Source organism: Schistocerca serialis, chromosome 4 (assembly GCF_023864345.2).
Source record: "Schistocerca serialis cubense isolate TAMUIC-IGC-003099 chromosome 4, iqSchSeri2.2, whole genome shotgun sequence".
Classification (NCBI taxonomy): domain Eukaryota; kingdom Metazoa; phylum Arthropoda; class Insecta; order Orthoptera; family Acrididae; genus Schistocerca; species Schistocerca serialis.
The window spans coordinates 691,215,024-691,230,590 of record NC_064641.1 but is presented as its reverse complement, the minus strand read 5'-3'; the positions used below and the strand labels follow the sequence as shown (position 1 = coordinate 691,230,590).

General features: G+C 44.5%; 1 pseudogene; it reads left to right on the top strand.

The window, feature by feature from the left end:
• Positions 1-878: 878 nt before the first annotated feature.
• LOC126476171 (5S ribosomal RNA) lies at positions 879-995 on the top strand (annotated as a pseudogene).
• Positions 996-15,567: the final 14,572 nt, after the last annotated feature.

Below are 15,567 nucleotides of genomic sequence, written 5' to 3'. Positions count from 1 at the left end.
CGCCCCCTGCCACACCTCGAGACGACCTCCCACTCTACCACACGTGAGGGATCAGCCTCAATGTGGGCAGTATCCCGGGCAGTCACAGTCGTAGTCAGATCGGGGGATGCGTGGGACGAGCTGGCCGTCCCCGACAAACCCTCATCCGGACCCCCACAGTGATGCCCATTGGCAATAGCCTCAAGCTGTGTGACTGAAGCCAACACTGCCTGAAGCTGGGAGCGAAGGGATGCCAACTCAGCCTGCATCTGAACACAGCAGTTGCAGTCCCTATCCATGCTAAAAACTGTTGTGCAAAGAACGTCTGAACTAATCTACAGAGAGCACAAACAATTCGACACAAAATTTAAACGGTTATTAAAATACAAGATTCCAGAATGAGATTTTCACTCTGCAGCGGAGTGTGCGCTGATATGAAACTTCCTGGCAGACTAAAACTGTGTGCCCGACCGAGAAGTAAAGCTGTGAGTACCGGGCGTGAGTCGTGCTTCGGTAGCTCAGTTGGTAGAGCACTTGCCCGCGAAAGGCAAAGTTCCCGAGTTCGAGTCTCGGTCGGGCACACAGTTTTAATCTGCTAGGAAGTTTCAAAATACAAGATTGCCTAATAGATGCAGTAATGCTGCTACTTGCGCACTGCTGACACACTGCTCGGCGGCGGAAGGAGACTACGCGATTTTACACTATTCAGGTACTAAAACGCGATGCTACACTCTCAAATACTATAATACGCCCGAAATTTATGAATTAAACAATGCAAGTACCAAAAACACGCAAAGGAATTAAGAATTAAACTATGTAACAAATAAGTGAGCTAAGAGTATACGACTTGCTGCTGCAGCTGCTTATCCAACGGCGGCAGGAAGCACTTACTTACTGAGGGCAACGGCCTTGCCGCAGTGGCTACACCGGTTCCCGTGAGATCACCGAAGTTAAGCGCTGTTGGGCGTGGCCGGCACTTGGATGGGTGACCATCCGGCCACCATGCGCTGTTGCCATTTTTCTGGGTGCACTCAGCCCCGTGATGCCAAATGAGGAGCTACTCGACCGAATAGTAGCGGATCTGGTCAAAGAAAACCGTCATAACGACCGGGAGAGCGGTGTGCTGACCAAATGCCTCCTCTCTCCGCATCCTCAACTGAGGATGACACGGCAGTCGGATGGTCCCGATGGGTCACTTGTGGCCTGAAGAAGGAGTGCTTTACTTACTGAACAATCAGTTCAATATCCTCAAATACTTTCTCTGTCTTCCATCCTCACTTCGTGTCTATTCTTACGTGCATGACCGAAAGAACAGACACTACATACATATAATTAAGGAGAAGATGGCCAATGATCTCTTGAGTGCCGATGCATACCAGGCTCCAACTGTTATGGGAATCGGCGAATTTCCGCTAGTAATGAGGATAATGGGCAAGTGAATCTACATTTTTACTGTGTGGATAAGTTGAGAATCTGGGTGCAGTTGCGAGGACCATTGTGTCCGGATGGTTAAATGGTCAGAGCATCTGTCTAGTAAACAGGAGACCCGGGTTCGAAACACAGTCTGGCACAAATTCTCAACCTTCCCCATTGATTTACGTCAACGCCCACTCGCAGCCAATGTCTATGATACGTTTGTGTCTTCCTTCATTTTCAGTCTGCGATGTCGTCGTGTATCCTTGAACTATCGTTGTCGGTGTTGGTTTGCTGTCGATTCTGATGAGAAAACCCAGTCACTGAACTGTACACAGTAACACACTCTCTGCCCTACCTTCCCATTTATAAAGAATCCTACTCGCGTTATACCATTTGTAGCTCTGTAGATATTATCGTACACTCATCTGACCAGAAATCCTTGTCTTTTTTCTATTTCACTTCACTGACTCCCACTGTACCTACACTGAGCCTTTGCATTTCCCTTTCCAGGTTTTATAGCTTCCCTGCCACGTTAAAACTTCTGACATTCCACGCCCCGACTTCTAGAACGTTCTGCTTTCGTTGGTTATTCAATCTTTTTCTCAAGGTCATCTTACCTTATGCAGGCCACTCTCGGAGATCCAAATGGGGGAATATTTCGGAATCTTTTGCCAGTGGAGAGACCATCATGATACTTTTTCACTACCAATGTTGACGAGCTGTTACAAATCGGTTACTTCAAGAACTGCTCCAATGCAGACGCTGTGTAGCGTGCATCAAACACATACCACCACAATTTCCAGCTTCAGTGGCGTCAAGCGAGAGCTCATTGGAGGGCAGGATGGAGGTCTGTCATGTTTTATGATGAAAGCTGGTTCGTCTCGGCTTGTTCTGTGAAGGCTGTGTGTTGGTTAGAAGGAGACTTGTAGAGGGCCTTCAACCAATCCACCTACATGCTAGACACACTGGACCTACACCTAGCTTTATAGTCTGGGGTGCGATTCCGTATGACAGAAGGAGCACTCTCGTAGTTATCCCACTCACCCTAACTGCAACTTTGTACATCATTCTGGTGATTCGATCTGTTGTCCTGCCAGTTACGAATAGCATTCCAATGGGTGTTTTCCAATAGGATAACGCTCGCCCACATACCATTGTTTTAATTCAACATACAGAATGTCGACATATTTCCTTGGTCTGCTCGATCACCAGATCTGTCTCCAATTGAACACGTATGGAACGTCATCAGGCTGCAATTCCAGCATCATCCACAACAAGCATTAACCCTCCCTGCAGTGCCCGCCCAAGTACAACACGCATGGAATTCCATCTCACAAACTGACAACAGGCACTTGTGCAACACAAGGTGAGAACGTTTGCACGCTGACATTCAACATTTTGCGGTTACACCGGTTGTTAATGTACTAGCATTTCACAACTGCACTGGCATATCTCGCGTTTACATTAACTTGTGATGTTGAAATGGTAAACATGTTAGTATGTTACCTGTTCTTGTTGTGGTCTTCGGTCCTGACACTGGTTTGATGCAGCTCTCCATGCTACTCTATCCTGTGCAAGCTTCTTCATCTCCCAGTACCTACTGCAGCCTACATCCTTCTGAATCTGCTTAGTGCATTCATCTCTTGGTCTCCCTCTACGATTTTTACCCTCCACGCTGCCCTCCAACACTAAATTGATGATCCCTTGATGCCTCAGAACATGTCCTACCAACCGATCCCTTCTTCTTGTCAAGTCGTGCCACAAACTCCTCTTCTCCCCAATTCTATTCAATACCTCCTCATTAGTTATGTGATCTACCCATCTAATCTTCAGCATTCTTCTGTAGCACCACATTTCGAAAGCTTCTATTATCTTCTTGTCCAAATTATTTATCGTCCCTGTTTCACTTCCATACATGGCTACACTCCATACAAATACTTTCAGAAAAGATTTCCTGACATTTAAATCTATACTCGATGTTAACAATTTTTTCTTCTTCAGAAACGCTTTCCTTGCCATTGCCATTCTACATTTTATATCATCTCTACTTCGACCATCAGCAGTTATTTTTCTCCTCAAATAGCAACACTCCTTTACTACTTTAAGTGTCTCATTTCCTAATCTAATTCCCTCAGCATCACCCGACTTAATTCGACTACATTCCATTATCCTCGTTTTGCTTTTGTTGATGTTCATCTTATATCCTCCTTTCAAGACACTGTCCAAATTCGTTCAACTGCTCTTCCAAGTCCATTGCTGTCTCTGACAGAATTACAATGTCATCGGCGAACCTCAAAGTTTTTATTTCTTCTACATGAATTTTAATACCTACTCCGAATTTTTCTTTTGTTTCCTTTTCTCGGGGAGAGGCTACAACCCTGTCTCACTCCCTCCCCAATCACTTCTTCCCTCGACTCTAATAACTGCCATCTGACTTCTGTACAAATTGTAAGTAGCCTTTCCCTCCCTGTATTTTACCCCTGCCAACTTTAGAATTTGAAAGAGAGTATTCCAGTCAACATTGTCAAAAGCTTTCTCTATGTCTACAAACGCTAGAAACGTAGGTTTGCCTTTCCTTAATCTATTTTCTAAGATAAGTCGGAAGGTCAGTATTGCCTCACGTGTTCCAATATTTCTACGGAATCCAAACTGATCTTCCCCGAGGTCGGCTTCTACCAGTTTTTCCATTCGTCTGTAAAGAATTCGCGTTAGTATTTTGCAGCTGTGACTTATTAAGCTGATAGTTCGATAAATTTCACATCTTTCAAAACCTTCTTTCTTTGGGATTGGAATTATTATATTCTTCTTGAAGCCCGAGGGTATTTCGCCTGTCTCATACATCTTGCTCACCAGATGGTAGATTTTTGTCAGGAATGGCTCTCCCAGGCCGTCAGTAGTTCTAATGGAATGTTGTCTACTCCCGGGGCCTTGTTTCGACTAAGGTCTTTTAGTGCTCTGTCAAACTCTTCACGCAGTATCGTATCTCCCATTTCATCTTCATCTACCTCCTCTTCCATTTCCTTAATACTGTCCTCAAGTACATCGCCCTTATATAGACCCTCTATTACTCCTTCCACCTTTCTGCTTTCCATTCTTTGCTTAGAACTGGGTTTCCATCAAAGCTCTTGATATTCATGCAAGTGGTTCTCCTTTCTCCAAAGGTCTCTAATTTTCCTGTAGGCAGTATCTATCTTAGCCCTTGTGAGATAAGCCTCTACATCCTTACATTTGTCCTCTAGCCATGCCTGCTTAGCCATTTTGCACTTCCTGTCGATCTCATTTTTGAGACGTTTGTATTCCTTCTTGCCTGCTTCATTTACTGCAATTTTCTATTTTCTCCTTTCATCAATTAAATTCAATATTTCTTCTGTTGCCCAAGGGTTTCTACTAGCCTTCGTCTTTTTACCTATTTGATCCTCTGCTGCCTTCACTATTTCATCCCTCAAAGCTACCCATTCTTCTTTTACTGTATTTCTTTTTCCCTTTCCTGTAAATTGTTCCCTTATGCTCTCCCTGAAACTCTGTACAACCTCTGGTTTAGTCAGTTTATCCAGGTCCCATCTCCTTAAATTCCCACCTGTATATATTACATCTAAAAGAGAATGGATTAGTTTGATAAGAGAAATTTTATAGGTGCAAATTTTTTTAAGATGGGAAGCAGCAGATGAAAGTGAGTTAATTGAAGTTCGGACATGGATGTTTGAAGAAGGGACGCGTCATTTAATAGCAGAAAAAGAGTAATGATCTTGCGGGAAGGAGGCAGTTCTCTTCGTAAAGATATACAGAAGGTGGTACGTTGAGAAGACTGTTACAGTACTGAGACAGAAAAGACATTAGAGAAAGGAGACACGAGAGAAAATATTCAAGGACTTAAAATTCAGCAGAATCCGAATCCAAAGGAAAGAAAATGATCTAGATGAAGAATCAAGCCATCGAAAGTAAAAGGGTCTAGGTGACATAAAGAATGCTAGTATATGCTGCGGTAACGGAGACCATGCGCTGATTAGATTAAAACGTTATTTTTACTTAGAAAAGAGGAAAGACTCTGAATCACTGTGGTAGAGTGGACTGCGTTATAAAAAGTGATTATGTATTGATTTTCCTGTTTGAGAGAGGGGACAGTACATTGATCGATTGATGTCAAAAGGTATTTGATGTGAGGACCAAGGCATGCTCCAAACACGACAGTGCCATATTAATGAAGGGACGTCATGCCACACAAATACATCGTTACTTGAGCGCCATTTTTTGTGCTTCAGAACTGTACTGGTATATCGCCCCAGCACACCCGACTCCAGTAACCTTTCTAAAAAGTTATAAAACGTTTATCAATGACGTCTACAAAATAAAAATGGCGCATCCGAGTGGGGGTGGGATTAGAGTTTTCCTAAATTAATATATTTATTATTGTATAATAATATAAATTAATATACTAAACTGGACTACAGATCTCTTACGAAAAGACACAGTTTATGAGCACAAAGAAACTCTCATCTCTGAACACAAAGTATGGCACGATTTACAAAACGGTAAACTTGAAATACCTCGGTGAAACATTACAAATGAGTGGACATAACAGAGACTCAAACGAAGAAAGAAAGACTAAACTGGACAAGGCATACAAAGTAGTGTGGAATCATTACAACAGGAAGTCTATCTCACAAAAAGCCAAATTACGCCATTACGACACGGTGGTGCTCCCCGAGGCACTATATGCAGCAGAGACCACACTAATCCTAGGGCATACACGTATCAGACAATTAGAAAAAGTAGAACGGAAAATACTTAGGAAAATATTTGGCGCAACTAACAAAAATGGAATATGGATCAAGAAACCTACAGAGGAACTGTACAAACATACGGAGACAATCACAGAAAAGATTAGAAAACGCAGACTACAATTCTATGGACACCTATACAGAATGCCGTCACACAGGCTGACCAAACAGATCTTTGACTGGGTAACCACTAGAAACAACGAATGGGTGGCAGAGGTAGAAAACGACCTGAACCAACTCAACATAACAGCAGACACAATAAACGACAGAATAAAATTCAGAAACATCATTAAGAAAAGTAAACTACATGAGATACAATGTGACAAACGAACAGGCATAAAATGGACCGAAGAACGCAAGCAAGATCACAGCCAGAAGATGAAAGAAATTTGGGCAACCAAAAAGGCAATCAAGATGAAGCCGATGACACAAACGGACAGAGGACCGGAAACAGAAACACAGCGAGCGAATGAGGGAAGCAAAAGGCAGCAAAAGGAACTGGCCATGTAGTTTAGTCCAAATGCGCTCTTTAAGGGCAAAACACCAATAATAATAATAATATATTTATTTATAAGATGACGAAATGACTGCTAGTCAGACACTTACACGGTGCACGATCTATCCGAATCTGACAGATAGCAGATTGCGATGGCCCGGATGCTCGGCACGAGCATTTCGGAAACTGCGCTACTTGTCGGGTGTTTGAGGAGAGCTGTGGTGAGTGTCTTCAACACGTGGCGGTACGTCCAGATGTCGTGGGTTTGGGCGGCCACTCCTCATTACAGTTGTCGCATGACGTAGGCTGGACAGACTGGTAAAACGGGACAAGCGGCGAACTATGGTGGAACTAACATCAGACTTGAATGCTGGACAGAGTACAAGTGTGTCTTAACACACAGTGCAACCGAACACTAATAACGATGGACCTCCGCAGTCGACAACCCACGCGTGTGGCAATGTTAACACCACGACATGGGCAACTACGACTGAAATGGGGACGAGACTATCGGCGCTGGACATGGCGCAGCAGCAGAGCATTGCCTGATATGATGTCGATGAGAGAGCGCGAATCCGTCGTCTTCCAGGGTAACAGCTTCCTGAAACCTACACTGCGGAACGGAGACAAGCTGGCGGCGACTCCATTATACTCTGAGGCAGATTCACGTGGGCAACCATGTGTCCAGTGGAGCTCGTGCAAGGCACCCTGACGACTAAGGAGTATCATACACTGGTTGCAGACTGCGTTAACCTCCTCATGGCAATCATGTTTCCCGACAGCAGTGGCATTTGTCAACAAGATAATGCTATCGTCTGGACGCTTTTATATCGGTAATAGGTGTGTTGTCATAATGTTCTGGCTGATCAGTGTAAATCCGAATGTATTAGATTTTAAGTATGTACTGGAATCTTATTCAGTTCAACTGTAGTTAGTAATACTGCAGTTTGTTTTGTAATAATATTTCACGCCAACGAATATCTGTGGAACTGTGTTTGACAGATACGGCTCCATGCACTCATCATCATCATCGTCATCATCATCTCAGCCTTTTCCCACATCATGTGGGGTCAGCGTTGCTTTGCTGGATCCTTCTGTTCCGTAAATATCTATCCAGTGCTTCTCCTCTGAGCCATCCTTTCTCCCGTAGGTCCCCTGCTATCTTGTCCTTCCATCTCAGTTTTGGCCTTCCTCTTCTCCTTGGTCCTTCGATTTCTAGGTCTTCAATTCTTCTCCCCACGTAGTACTCCCCTCTTCTCTGCACATGTCCATACCATCTTAGCGTACTTTCTTGGATCTTCTTCGCTATGGGTCCCACTTTCGCTGTTCCCCTGATGTACTCATTTCTTAGTCTATCATTTCGTGTCACCCCACTCATCCACCTTAACGTTCTCATTTCTGCCACTTCCATCTTTTTCTCTTGGACTTTTGTAATTGGCCAAGTTTCTGCGCTATACAGCATCGCCGGCCTCACCACAGACTTGTAAAGCTTTCCTTTCATTCTGCAGCTAACCTTCTTATTACACAGTACTCCGCTCACTTTCCTCCAGTTCATCCATCCACTACTTATTCTGTGCTATATTTCGGCCTCCAGTCCTCCATCACTTTGCATGTAAGAGCCTAGGTATTTAAATTTCTTGACCAGCGTCAGTTGTTCTCCTGGCTGGTTAATATATAGGTTTTTGGCATCCTTTGTACTCATATACACTGTTCAAGCTTCTCTTGAAGTGCCTCCTGGGTGGGTTCACAGATTACAACATCGTCAGCAAACATCATGCTCCAAGGTGCCTCTTTTTTCACATCTTTGACTAGTACATCCATGACAACATCGTCAGCAAACATCATGATCTAAGGTGCCTCTTTTTTCACCTCTTTGACAAGGTCAGAGAAATATGGGCTGAGACCAGTTCCCTGATGTAGTCCTACTCTCACTGGAAATCCCTTTGTTGCACCTACACTGCTCCTGACTCGTGTCATTGCACCTTCATACATATCTTCTACCACCCTGATATATTTTTCTGGCATGCTATTTACTTCTCAGACATGTCCATATCTCTTGCCTCGGCACTCTGTCATATGCCTTCTCACGATCGATAAAGGTCATATGCAGTTCGGCTTGTTCTTCTTTGTGCCTCCCATCAATTACCGAGCGAGGTGGCGCAGTGGTTAGACACTGGACTCGCATTCGGAAGGACGACGGTTCAATCCCGCGTCCGGCCATCCTGATTTAGGTTTTCCGTGATTTCCCTAAATCGCTCCAGGCAAATGCCGGGATGGTTCCTCTGAAAGGGCGCGGCCGACTTCCTTCCCCATCCTCCCCTAATTCGATGAGACCGATGACCACGCTGTCTGGTCTCTTTCCCCAACCAACCAACCACCATCACTACCACCACCACCATCAATTGCCTTTGTGCAAATATTGCGTCGGTTGTTCCTCTTCCCGGCATGCCGGCCCCTGTGGCCGAGCGGTTCTAGGCATTTTAGTCCGGAACCTCGCTACTGCTGTGGTCGCAGGTTCGAAACCTGCCTCGGGCATGGATGTCTGTGATGTCCTTAGGTTAGTTAGGTTTAAGTAGTTCTAAGTCTAGCGGACTGATGACCTCAGATGTTAAGTCCCGTAGTGATTAAACCCATTTGAGCCGTCTGCCCGGCATAAACCAAAACTGTTCTTCACATACTTCAGTTTCTAGAAGCAACCTCTTCGCAATTATCCTTTCCCAGATCTCCATTGTATGGGACATCAGTTTTATCGCTCTATAATTGCCACAGTTTTGGATATCCCCTTTCCCCTTATATATGGGAACCAGTATACTGCTGCTCCACACATGCAGCATTCTTTCTCCTTCCCAGATCTTCTGCATTAGTTCCCAGAGAACATCTGTTCCCTGTTCTCCCAGACTTTTCCATGCTTCTATTGGGATTTGATCTGCCCCTAGGGCCTCCCCATTTTTCATTTTCTTCATTGCGTGTTCGACTTCTCCCCTACTTATACTTTGGGGTCATTCCTTCATTTATGCCTCCATCCTCATACTTCTCTCGTACATTTTCCTCATTCAATAGCTTTTCAAAGTACTCCCACCACCTACTCGGGATTTTCTCAAGATTGTGTAATACTACACCTGATTCATCCTTTATCTGCCTCATTGATGTTATGTCCTTGGTCGCCTTATCTCTTGCTTTAGCAATCCGTAGGAGTTGCCTGCCGTCCTGTCTTCTTTCCAGCTCTTCATATGCCTGTTCCATTGCAACAGCCTTTGCTTTTGCCACTGCTCTTTTTGCCATCTTTTTTGCAGTCTTGTAGGCTTCCCTATCCTCCTGTCTGCCTGTTAAATCCCATTGTTTTTTGCATCTTTCTTCACTTTTATCACTTTTTGAACCTCTTCATTCCACCACCATGCCTCCTTATCTTCTGGTGGTCCCTTTCCTGTTGTTACACACAGCACGTCTTTTCCAGCTTTTGTAATTAAATTGCTATTATAACTCCACCACTCCTGTACATCCTCTGGTAATTTCACTTCTCTTAATACTGTTTCCTTGAATTTTTCTCGCAACACCTCTTCTTTCAGTTTCCACCACTTTATTCTTTGTTCTCTTGTCTTGATACATTTACGTCTTTTGCACACTGCCATTTCATAATCGGCCACTATGACTTTGTGTTGCGCAGCCACACTTTGACTGTATATACACTCCTGGAAATTGAAATAAGAACACCGTGAATTCATTGTCCCAGGAAGGGGAAACTTTATTGACACATTCCTGGGGTCAGATACATCACATGATCACACTGACAGAACCACAGGCACATAGACACAGGCAACAGAGCATGCACAATGTCGGCATTAGTACAGTGTATATCCACCTTTCGCAGCAATGCAGGCTGCTATTCTCCCATGGAGACGATCGTAGAGATGCTGGATGTAGTCCTGTGGAACGGCTTGCCATGCCATTTCCACCTGGCGCCTCAGTTGGACCAGCATTCGTGTTGGACGTGCAGACCGCGTGAGACGACGCTTCATCCAGTCCCAAACATGCTCAATGGGGGACAGATCCGGAGATCTTGCTGGCCAGGGTAGTTGACTTACACCTTCTAGAGCACGTTGGGTAGCACGGGATACATGCGGACGTGCATTGTCCTGTTGGAACAGCAAGTTCCCTTGCCGGTCTAGGAATGGTAGAACGATGGGTTCGATGACGGTTTGGATGTACCGTGCACTATTCAGTGTCCCCTCGACGATCACCAGTGGTGTACGGCCAGTGTAGGAGATCGCTCCCCACACCATGATGCCGGGTGTTGGCCCTGTGTGCCTCGGTCGTATGCAGTCCTGATTGTGGCGCTCACCTGCACGGCGCCAAACACGCATACGACCATCATTGGCACCAAGGCAGAAGCGACTCTCATCGCTGAAGACGACACGTCTCCATTCGTCCCTCCATTCACGCCTGTCGCGACACCACTGGAGGCGGGCTGCACGATGTTGGGGCGTGAGCGGAAGACGGCCTAACGGTGTGCGGGACCGTAGCCCAGCTTCATGGAGACGGTTGCGAATGATCCTCGCCGATACCCCAGGAGCAACAGTGTCCCTAATTTGCTGGGAAGTGGCGGTGCGGTCCCCTACGGCACTGCGTAGGATCCTACGGTCTTGGCGTGCATCCGTGCGTCGCTGCGGTCCGGTCCCAGGTCGACGGGCACGTGCACCTTCCGCCGACCACTGGCGACAACATCGATGTACTGTGGAGACCTCACGCCCCACGTGTTGAGCAATTCGGCGGTACGTCCACCCGGCCTCCCGCATGCCCACTATACGCCCTCGCTCAAAGTCCGTCAACTGCACGTACGGTTCACGTCCACGCTGTCGCGGCATGCTACCAGTGTTAAAGACTGCGATGGAGCTCCGTATGCCACGGCAAACTGGCTGACACTGACGGCGGCGGTGCACAAGTGCTGCGCAGCTAGCGCCATTCGACGGCCAACACCGCGGTTCCTGGTGTGTCCGCTGTGCCGTGCGTGTGATCATTGCTTGTACAGCCCTCTCGCAGTGTCCAGAGCAAGTATGGTGGGTCTGACACACCGGTGTCAATGTGTTCTTTTTTCCATTTCCAGGAGTGTAGCTTTGGTATTCTTTATTTGCTTTGTGTCTTTCCTTCTGGACAACAAGTAGTCTAATTGACAACTGAGTTTTATGGTCTCCGCTCCTGTACGATTAAAGTAGGTACTGGCGATCATTAGGTCAAAAGACACAGCGTATTCTGCAATTTTGTGCCCTGCTGCATTTCTTTCTCCATAACTCCATCCACCATGAATTCTGTTATCCCCACTCCTCCTCTCACCAACATGTCCATTTAAATCTCCCCCAATTATCACCCTGTCATTGTCTAGTATTTCCATTGTTACTCCATCTAGGATTTTCCAAAATTTGTCCTTGTCTTCCTCCGAACACCCTGTCTGGGGTGCATACACGCTTAGAACTGTGATGACGTCTCCTCAGGTAGTAAGTTTACTCTGATGATTCTGTCATTGATTCTGTCCAGTCCACAGACTTCCTCTTTTAGATCTTTATCGACAATAATCCCTACTCCATTTCTGGACTCCTTGTGTGCACTGCTGTAGTACAGCTTGTATCCTTCTGCCAATAGTTTGGCTTTGTCACCCTTCCACTTGGTCTCTCGTAAGCACAGGGTATTTACCTTCCTTCTTTGCACCATGTCTACAATCTCGCGACTCTTTTGCTTCAATGTCCCAATGTTTAAAGTTCCGACTTTGAGAAGTATCCATCATTGTTTTGGTTTTGGCAGGGTTCTTTCCTGGCCGGATGCACTTCCTGACGCGAACCCTTCTCCTTCATCCGGGCTTGGTACCGGCAACAACAGTTAACGAGCTACTCAATCCACTCGTTACCTGTTGCAGGCGGAGTTATACGGCTCCATGCACTATAGTAGCATTATTACAATAGACACCTTACGTGACCATTTCCATCCTATCTGCAATTTTACATACAGGTTGCTTAGTAGGTTCAATAATTCATAACAATTTAAACAGCTGCAATTTTATTAGAAAATCACTTTAGTTACATCAATGCACAACCATTCAGCTGAAACCCAGAAGTAACTTATCGATGCAAATAGCGGCATAAAGGTAACTATTATTTTATGCTTGTTATAGTTTTATGAAAGTGTGCATGTGTGTGTGTGTGTGTGTGTGTGTGTGTGTGTCATAGGCAAGAGCAGACGTCTGTATGTGTGTGTGTGTGTGTGTGTCATAGGCAAGAGCAGACGTCTGAGTAACATCTCCCAGAAAATAATAAAAGAAAAGTTTATCTCTTACTACATTTTCACTGTTCACGTGGTGAAACATGAGTATTAGACACGACGTATTAATGCTGTCATTTCTATTCGCAGCACATTTTGTAGACAGTATCCGTATATATCACTAACTGTACCTGCAAGATTATATCGCTGAACGACACATAGTTAAAGGAATATGACGTCATAATCATTGAGATACTCAACGAACTAGCTTTACTTAAAAATGGTGCGCAAATTACCCAGACTATACTCATCCAGTGTTTGATAATGAGAGCAATAAGTAACTTCCAACAAACTTTAAACATAAATTCAAATCTTTATTTAACTTTTTCATTAGTTTGTAGGTGAATAATTTAAAAATTACGAAACCAGCATAATTAGGGTTTTGCATCTTCGTCCATAGAGATTTTACATGCCTGAAGTCAAATATTGAACACATTACCTTATTTGTAATCAGACGTTTGAAGCTGTTTCATACATGCGAGTTCGATTCCTTAAAGAATAGGCGGTGGTCGAGGGGACGAGGGCTACTTGTAAGTGTGAATCCTACAGGCAGTCTGACTGGCGCTTATCGATAAATCTGTTGTACAAGATCAAACACCATCACTCTCTTCAAACATTGCTCTGCGAACAATTATTTCTCGGGAACCTTGGATGGCTATCTGTGGCTTGAACGATTCGGTTTTTTCGTATGTTTCTATCCACAGTGATAGACTTCTTCCGTTTAGTGTCGAGCTCCTCGCCGAGTTGTGAAAGTCCAGGGGATGTCTACCGACCACCTCAGCCTCGAAGCGTCATGCAGATGCGATATGGAGGCGCACGTGATCAGCACACCACTCTCCCGGCCGTTTTGCATACTTTCAAGTCCGCGGAACCACTGCCACACGGTTCATTTAGTGACTCCTGTTGCCAAATTGTTTTCTGGGCACTACATCCTGATGTTCCCCACAACAAATGCGTATTTGCAAGTTCCTGCAACGAATGATGCTCCATCTCCGACAGCCAATCATGGTCTCTAAACAGTGGCAAAATACTCGTAATCTGGGGGCAGATCGCAGACTTTTCTGTATGAGGTCTGTTCAGCAAATTGCGGAATACTCGTAATCTCGCGCCAGTGGTGTGTTGGAGCGAAATGCGGTTGGCATCCCTACTCACGCCTGTGTTTAATGTGCGGAAGTTTTGCTGTTGTATGTCTGTTAGCTATTGTTCAGTGCTGTGCTGAGTAGAACGTTGTGCTGCACACTTTGCGAGTTTCGAGATGGCAGAGTTAGAGGCACGTCAAGATACCAACACAAGTGACAACGCAAATTCCGGAGCGCATGGTCGTTCCTAGAAGGTTGGATAACCACGCGGTTAATAATTTTCTGTCTACATCGGCTCAAGTAGCAAAAGTTTAATTATAACCATCCTGCGCATTGCAGCCACAGAAATAAGTACTAACATCCGTTTAGCCAAACATAGGAGGAACTGTCACTTTGAACGAACTAATATTTCGGGAGTAGTGGAGTACTAATTACAGTGTTGAGATCATAAAATAGAATTTCATGAGACTAGTAATTTGCTAAAGACAATGCATTATCATACACGCTTCATATGAAGGCAATAGGAATTTATATACACCATTTCAGAAAGTAATATCGAGTTACAAAGGAAAAAACATAGATGCTGACGTTGTGCAACGATTGATTATTTGCGTGATTTTATATTTACCTGTTGTGTGATAAGTTTGAGCTCTTCGCACTTATTTAGCAAGGTGGCGTCAATCTGGACGACCACATTCGTCTGAATGACCAAGAAGAGTTCAAGATGGATTACTAGTAATTGATAATGATGTCACCTGTCAGAAACAATTATACACATTCTTCATTGGCTGACGAGTACTGATGCCCCGCATGAAACTGATCATGCCCCAAGTAAATTTGAGGCTCCTTGCGCACACACAATTGTGAGAGTGATATCTCTGAAGTTATCCCCTGCAGATGCAAACGAAACTTTAATGAGCAGTTTTATGTATCTAACACGATCACTCACCTCGGAAGTCTTTTCACAAGTAAACAACAGCTGCGAAAATCTTCTTTGTGCTCTTCGACCATTAATGGTTTGTGGCACCCTGTGCTACAGACGGGAAAAACCGAGCGGTTAAAATCGATACCGGTCTTTTAGTTCTGAATAACCGGTATGTTTTGATAGCTTATTTGTTTGATCTAGTTTATAACAGATGCTTTTTATTTTTTACTTATAATCGAGTAAAAAGCTGAAATATTAATTTTTAGCCACAGCAGCAGTGCTAAAAATTTTCGTTTTTAAATGAATTTTTTTTTTAAGAAGGAGTAATTTTTATTCGTAAATCTGCATTGGTTTAACCTACTGTTATTTTGATAACACTGAAAAGAGTGCTATTATATAACACGGCCGACAGCTACGAACAGCAGTGTTGCTGAAACAATAATGTTCCAATTGCCGAATGTTGTGGCTTAAAATGCGCATTTAAGTGCAGTGTGCAAGACTTCGTCACTACTTGGTCTATACAATTGTTTCTCACTGTCTTCGCCAGACATCCGTTGCATAGCAGAATGGCAACAGCCCTAGCCCGCA